The following is an 8,492-nucleotide window of genomic DNA, read 5'->3' on the forward strand; positions in this document are numbered from 1 at the left end:
TCAGCCTGGGCAACATAGCAAGACCCTGTCTCTACAAAAAATAATAAATTCGAGCCAGGTGCAGTGGCTCAAGCCTGTAATCCCAGCACTTTGGGAGGCTGAGGCGGGTGGATCACGAGGTCAAGAGATCGAGACCATCCTGGTCAACATGGTGAAACCCCGTCTCTACTAAAAATACAAAAAAATTAGCTGGGCATGGCGGCGCGTGCCTGTAATCCCAGCTACTCAGGAGGCTGAGGCAGGAGAATTGCCTGAACCCAGGAGGCGGAGGTTGCGGTGAGCCGAGATCGCGCCATTGCACTCCAGCCTGGGTAACGAGAGCGAAACTCCGTCTCAAAAAAATAAAAAATAAAAAATAAAAATAAATAAATAAATAAATTTGCCAGGCATGATGGCCATGCCTGTAGCCCCAGCTACTTGGGAGACTGAGGTAGGAGGACCCCTAGAGCCCAGGAGTTCGAGGCTACAGTGAGCCATGATCACATCACTTCCAGCCTCGGCAACAGAGTGAGCTCTTGTCTCAAAATTAATAAATAAAAGTGGGAGAAAGAAAAGCGAGTACAGGCCGGGCGCGGTGGCTCAAGCCTGTAATCCCAGCACTTTGGGAGGCCGAGGCGGGTGGATCACAAGGTCGAGAGATTGAGACCATCCTGGTCAATATGGTGAAACCCCGTCTCTACTAAAAATACAAAAAATTAGCTGGGCATGGTGGCACGTGCCTGTAATCCCAGCTACTCAGGAGGCTGAGGCAGGAGAATTGCCTGAACCCAGGAGGTGGAGGTTGCAGTGAGCCGAGATCACACCATTGCACTCCAGCCTGGGTAAGGAGAGCGAAACTCTGTCTCAAAAAAAAAAAAAAAAAAAGAAAAGCGAGTACAATGAAAACTCAAAGAAGGAATGATGGCTGGGCATGGTGGCTCAGGTTTGTAATCCTAGCACTTTGGAACTGGGTAATGGGTAGAGGCTGGAAGAGTTTGGAGGTGTATGCTAGAAATGTGGACATTAAGGGTGATTCTGATGAGGTCTCAGAAAGAAAAGACGAGAGCTGTAGAGAAACCCCAATCTTCTTAGAGAATACCTAAGTAATCCTGAACAGAATGTTGGTAAGAATATGGACAGTACGGACATTCTCTTTTTTTTTTTTTTTTTTTTTTGAGACAGAGTTCCGCTCTTGTTACCCAGGCTGGAGTGCAACGGCGCGATCTCGGCTCACCGCAACCTCCGCCTCCTGGGTTCAGGCAATTCTCCTGCCTCAGCCTCCTAAGTAGCTGGGATTACAGGCACGCGCCACCATGCCCAGCTAATTTTTTTTTTTTTGTATTTTTAGTAGAGACGGAGTTTCACCATGTTGACCAAGATGGTCTCGATCTCTTGACCTTGTGATCCACCCGCCTCGGCCTCCCAAAGTGCTGGGATTACAGGCTTGAGCCACCGCGCCCGGCCCGGACATTCTCTTTTTTTGTTTTTGAGACGGAGTTTCGCTCTTGTTGCCCAGGCTGGAGTGCAATGGCGCGATCTCAGCTCACCGCAACCTCCGCCTCCTGGGTTCAGGCAATTCTCCTGCCTCAGCCTCCTGAGTAGCTGGGATTACAGGCACGCGCCACCACGCCCAGCTAATTTTTTGTATTTTTAGTAGAGACGGGGTTTCACCGTGTTGACCAGGATGGTCTCGATCTCTTGACCTCGTGATCCACCCGCCTCGGCCTCCCAAAGTGCTGGGATTACAGGCTTGAGCCACCGCGCCCGGCCTTTTTTTTTTCTTTTTTGAGACAGAGTCTCACTGTGTTGCCCAGGCTGGAGTGCAGTGGTGTGAGCGTACTGCAATCTCTGCTTCCCAGGTTCAAGTGATTCTCCTGCCTCAGCCTCCCAAGTAGTTGGGACTACAGGTACATGCCACCACACCTGGCTAATTTTTGCATTTTTGTAAAGACAGGGTTTCACCATGTTGACCAGGCTGGTCTAGAACTCCTGGCCTCAAGTGATCCACCCACCTTGACCTCCCAAAGTGCTGGGATTACAGGCAGTCAGGCCATTCTGATGGAGTCACAGATGGAAATGAAGAACATTTACTAGAAGCTGGACAAAAGGTCATCCTTGTTAGGAAGCAGCAAAGAATTGGCTAAATCGTGTTCACGTTCTATCATTTTGTGGAGGTAAAAACTGCAAGCAAGGAAACTTACAATGGGATGTTTAGCTTAGGAAATCTCTAAACCAAGTATTGAAGGAGTAACCTAGTTCCTTCCAACTGCTTCCAGTACAATTCAAGAGAGACATAAATGACATAAAAACAGAACTGTTAAGCAAAAAGGAGTAAGAACTTAAAATTCTGGCCGGGCGCGGTGGCTCACGCCTGTAATCCCAGCACTTTGGGAGGCCGAGGCGGGTGGATCACGAGGTCAAGAGATCGAGACCATCCTGGTCAACATAGTGAAACCCCGTCTCTACTAAAAATACAAAAAATTAGCTGGGCATGGTGGTGCGTGCCTGTAATCCCAGCTACTCAGGAGGCTGAGGCAGGAGAATTGCCTGAGCCCGGGAGGCGGAGGTTGCGGTGAGCCAAGATCGCGCCATTGCACTCCAGCCTGGGTAACAAGAGCGAAACTCCGTCTCAAAAAAAAAAAAAAAAATCAGCCGGGCGCGGTGGCTCAAGCCTGTAATCCCAGCACTTTGGGAGGCCGAGGTGGGTGGATCACAAGGTCAAGAGATCGAGACCATCCTGGTCAACATGGTGAAACCCCGTCTCTACTAAAAATACAAAAATTAGCTGGGCATGGTGGCGCGTGCCTATAATCCCAGCTACTCAGGAGGCTGAGGCAGGAGAATTGCCTGAACCCAGGAGGCGGAGGCTGCGGTGAGCCGAGACTGCACCATTGCACTCCAGCCTGGTTAACAAGAGCGAAACTCCGTCTCAAAAAAAAAAAAAAAAAATCTATTAATATAAGGCCGGGCACGGTGGCTCACACCTGTAATCCCAGCACTTTAGGAGGCCGAAGTGGGTGGATCACAAGGTCAAGCGATCGAGACCATCCTGGTGAAACCCTGTCTCAAAAAAAAAAAAAAAAGAAAGAAAAAAGAAAAAAAAATCTATTAATATAGTTTACCATATTAACAGATTAAAGGAGAAAAGCACTTAAGATCAACCTAACAAATACACACAAACAATTAACACTTAATATCTATTCATGAATTTCAACAAAAATTGAGCAAAACAGAATTTTTGGCTCTACTGGTCTTTTTTTTAAAAGACGGGGTTTCACCATGTTGGTCAGGCCAGTCTTGAACTCCCGACCTCAGGTGATCTGCCCGCCTTGGCCTCCAAAGTGCTTGGATTACAGGCGTGAGCCACCGCGCCCGGCCTGGCTCTACGGGTCTTGCTCTGTTGTCTAGACCAGAGGGCAGTGGCACAACCATAGTTCACCATGGCCGTGAATCCTGGGCTCAAGCAACCCTCCTGCCTCAGCTTTCCAAGTAGCTGTGACTACAGCATATGCCACCACGCCCAGCTATTTTTGTTTGTTTGTAGAGACAGTGTCTCCCTGCGTTGCCCAGGCTGGTCTCGAACTCCTGGGCTCAAGCAATCCTCCTGCCTCAGCCTCCCAGAGTGCTGGGCTTACAGGCATGAGCCTGGCCGGAATTTATTTTATTATTATTTTTTTTATTTTATTTGAGATGGAGTCCTGCTCTGTCGCCCAGGCTGGAGTGCAATGGCGCCATCTCCACTCACTGCAACCTCCGCCTCCCGGGTTCAAGCCGTTCTCCTGCCTCAGCCTCCCGAGTAGCTGGGATTACAGGCGAGCACCACCACGTCCAGCTAACTTTTGTATTTTTAGTCGAGATGGGGTTTCACCATGTTGGTCAGGCTGGTCTCAAACTCCTGACCTCGTGATCTGCCTGCCTCAGCCTCCCAAAGTGCTAAGATTACCAGCATGAGCCACCACGCCTGGCCCAGAATTTCTTTATTCCTAGTAAATAGTAATATGGCAACAGAGACAGACTAGATGCTGTCCAATCATCCCATTTCCTTGTCCTAGGCAGAGAAAGACCACATTTCCCATCCTCTCTGTAGTGACATTAGAACGATACGGCTAGCCAATGAACACGTACACACGTGGCACCCACCACAGCCTGGTTCAGCTATAAATCCTGTCACAGTCATCCATTCACGCTCCCTCCCACAGACCTTGCAAGCCATGTGTAAAAGATGACAGCGTCACCAACTGGAGGGTGCCTGGGCCCCTGAGTCACCACTTGAAGGGAAAGGGTCAAGAGTAGCCACTTGACCCATATGAGACTATGAAATCAGCAGGAGGCTGAGCGCGGTTGCTCATGCTGTAATCCCAGCACTTTGGGAGGTTGAGGCGGGAGGATCACGAGGTCAGGAGTTCGAGACCAATCTGACCAACATGGTGAAACCCCATCTCTATTTAAAAAAAAAAAAAAAACGGCCGGGCGCGGTGGCTCAAGCCTGTAATCCTAGCACTTTGGGAGGCCGAGGCGGGTGGATCACGAGGTTAAGAGATCGAGACCATCCTGGTCAACATGGTGAAACCCCGTCTCTACTAAAAATACAAAAAATTAGCTGGGCATGGTGGCACGTGCCTGTAATCCCAGCTACTCAGGAGGCTGAGGCAGGAGAATTGCTTGAACCCAGGAGGCGGAGGTTGCAGTGAGCCGAGATCGCGCCATTGCACTCCAGCCTGGGTAACAAGAGCGAAACTCCGTCTCAAAAAAAAAAAAAAAAACAAAAAAAAAAAAAAACAAAAAAAAAAAAAAAAAAAAAAAGAAGAAAAAATCAGCAGGAAAGAAATACTTTGTGAAGCCGCATCCTCAAACATGTGGAGGTCTATTTCTGGGCACTGTATTTTGTCCCATTGATTTGTATCTCTCCCTCTGCCAGTAGAATAGTGTCTTGATTACTGTTAACTTTATAAAAATGCTTGATATGTGATAGGCAAGTCCAGGGTCAAGACAGGATGAACTCCTCTAGAGCAAAGGCAGTTTCTCTTTTTTTTTTTTTTTTTTTTGAGACAGAGTCTCGCTCTGTTGTCCAGGCTGGAGTGCGGTGGCGTGATCTTGGCTCACTGCAACCTCTGCCTCCTGGGTCCAAGTGATTCTCCTGTCTCAGCCTCCCGAGTACCTGGACCACAGGCACCCACCACCATGCCCGGCTCATTTTGTATTTTTTTCTTAGTAGAGATGAGGTTTCACTGTGCTGGCCAGGCTGGTCTCAAACTCCTCACCTCAAGTGATTGGCCTGCCGTGGCCTCCCTAAGTGCTGGGATTACAGGCAGGAGTCACTGCGCCCGGCCCTCATTTCTTAACACTGAGCTCAGGAGTGCAACAGTCATTTAGAGGTGAATAAATGAAGCCGAAAGAGGAAGTTAGAAAGACCACAGGAAAAAGCAGACAAGGGAAAAAGGAGCACCCCTCCCCTCTCCAAAGAGACAGCTCCAGGAACGCCAAGGCTGCTCGCAGAGCCAGAAAGCTCAAGCCAGAGTGGGAGGAGGTAGGGAAGGAGTTTCAAGCTAGACTCCTATACTCTCTCTCCACCCCCTCCGTTCCCTCAAAAAAGAGAGAAAATGACACGAGGCTTTGGAACCAAGAGCTGGAGGAACGTGGAGGCAAGAGCTGAGGCTGTCAGCTGCCCAGCAGTTCACACCGAGAGCATCTTCCAACTTCCAACACCCACAGAGGCTGCCTGCCAAAGGCCCCCGGTGTCCCCACATGGCCCACCTCAGCAGCACGACTCAGCACTGGGGAAGTGACAGAAGGCAACAACAACAAAAAAAACGATAATAGCTGAGATATTTTAAAATTCCGCCCCCCAGGCAGCATCTGGTTGCCACAGCAACCCCAGCTCTGCAGGGTGTCCCGATTAGCAGCAGGCTCCCCGAACCCCGAGAGCAGGCGGGCTGCCGCCCAGGGAAACACCAAGGAAGTGCCCATGCTCCGATTCTAAGGTAATGGTTCAGACCCAAGGTGATTTTATCTGTTCAATGTGAACACCTGATGAAGTTTTGTCCCATGTTAATAATGTCATTAAAAATATGGCCTTCATGAAAACACAAAGAGAGAACATTTTCATTCATTTTGGGATTGAGCAAATGACGGCAGCTGGATGTGAGTTTTTGGTTCCAGGGTTTAGACAAAGTCCCCAAGGGACATGATTGGAATCAGAGCTGAGTGGCTGGCCCTGATCTCTAGATTTGCATAAGTCATGTGGCAGACCCTTGCTCTTTTGCCACCAGCCTGAAATAGCTTATGTTATCTTTATCCAACCCAAACAAGTAAGAAATAGCGGGCTGGGCACCATGGCTCACGCCCATTATCCCAACACTTTGGGAGGCTGAGGCAGGGGTATCACTTGAGCCCAGGAGTTCCAGACCAGCCCGGATAACATAACTAAATTCCTGTTTCAATAAAAAATTATAGACCGGGCACGGTGGCTCACACCTGTAATCCCAGCACTTTGAGAGGCCAAAGTGGGTGGATCACCTAAGGTCAGAAGTTCGAGACCAGCCTGCCCAACATCGTGAAACCCTGTTTCCACTGAAAATACAAAAAATTAGCTGGGCATGGTGTCGGGTGCCCGTAATCTCAGCTACTCAGGAGGCTGAGGCAGGACAATCACTTGAACTCAGGAGGCAGAGGTTGCAGTGAGCCAAGATCACGCCATTGCGCTCCAGCCTGAATGTGTGGTGTGTGGCGACACACACCTGTAATCCCAGCACTTTGGGAAGCTGCGGCAGGAAGATTGCTTGAGTCCAGGAGTTTAAGACCAGCTGGGTCATCATAGCGGGACGTCATCTCAAAATATTGTAAATAAATGAAAGAATGGTTACAAAAAACTAGCTGGGCATGATGGCACTCACCTGTAGTCCCAGCTACTCAGGAGGCTGAGGCGGGAGAATTGATTGAACCCAGAAGGCAGAGACTGCAGTGAGCCCAGATGGCGCCACCGCACTCCAGCCTGGGCGACAGAGCGAGACTCTGTCAAACTAAAAAAAAAAGATTGAATGGTGTCTGACTTGGTGCCCTCATTTCTGAAAATGGCACAGGTAAGAATTCTCTCTCCATGAGGGGCTCTGTGAGGCTCTAACAGAGTAGGAACGGATGATGCCAGTTGCAAAATGCGTTGGAAAATGCTGACCACCATGCAAATCTGAGCCAGCAAGACTGTCGCGGCCAGCGGCTCAGATGGCCGTCACCAAGGTGCTTCGGAGGCCGTTGCCTGCCCCACTTCTCGGAGCCTTGCATCATGTCTGGGAGCAGCTGCTCCAGGTGCAGCCCAGATGAGCTCTTAAGTCTGACAGGTCGACAGGTCACCTCACCACACAGATTTATGGAATAACCCAGCTCAGTGCCCTGGTGCTGTTGGCACCACAAGGCACCTGCCAGGCCCGCACTCGGTGAGCCTTTCACACACAACCCAAATTTTGTTTTTGAGCAGTAACATGCAGGTTCCTGCTTGTCACTGGGGGTGTCTGTGTGACCCTCTCATCATCACCTGCAGAACCGGAGGACAGAAGCGGGCACTCCTGGGGATAAGCTCCACGAGCTCTGCTCTAGGCCCTTCCCTCCCTCCCCCTCCCAGTGGGGCTGAGGGACTTGCACGTGTAAGGAGGCCACCTTGCCAATGGACAAAGCATAGGTGCTAAGGATGGTGGGGTGGGCACTGAGGTCTGCAGGATAGCCTGGCGCTGCTCCCAGCACTGATGTGCCACCTCTGACCTGCCTATCACTTACAAAAATAACCTCCTGTTGGGTCAAGCCACCAATCAGACTTGTCAAGAGGCCAGGTGCAGTGGCTCATGCCTGCAATCTCAGCCCTTTGGGAAGCCAAGGTGGAAGGGTCACTTGATGCCAGTTGGAGACCCGCCTGAGCAACATGGTGAAACCCTGTCTCTACCAAAAATACAGGGGAAAAAAAAAAAATTACCCAGGCACGGTGGCGTGTGCCTGTAGTGCCAGCTATTCAGGAGGCTGAGGTGGGAGAATTGCTTGAACCCGGGAAGTTCAAGTGAGCTATGACCCACGCCACTGCGCTCCAACCTGGGTGACAGAGCAAGACTCTGTCTCCAAAACATAAAAAAAGAAAGAGGAAAGGAGACATCAGCTGTGTCCAACGCAAACGGCCACTGGAGTAAAACGAGGTCGAGAACCGTCTGGGGGATTTGCAGGCGCTGAGGCCACCAGTGACCAGACACAAGTGACACGTCTCTTCATGAAGAGATGAAGCTGGTGACTCCTAGAGACAGGGAGGTAAGAAGCGGCGTATGTTGTCTAGGGTCACCGCAGGGAGAGCTGCTTCCTTTAGAACAAGGCAGTGAGAAGGTCCCTCTTCTTTTCCACACTAGGAAAGTTGCTAGGTGATGCCAAAGCCAGGCATAACTCATTCCTGGACAGCCTCAGGCTTCACAGCCCAGAATGGATGTGCGCTTGTGGGCGAGAGGTAGGGAAGGAGACGTGGGTACCTCGTGGAGTGGAAATGC

Source organism: Saimiri boliviensis, chromosome 21 (assembly GCF_048565385.1).
Source record: "Saimiri boliviensis isolate mSaiBol1 chromosome 21, mSaiBol1.pri, whole genome shotgun sequence".
Lineage (NCBI taxonomy): Eukaryota > Metazoa > Chordata > Mammalia > Primates > Cebidae > Saimiri > Saimiri boliviensis.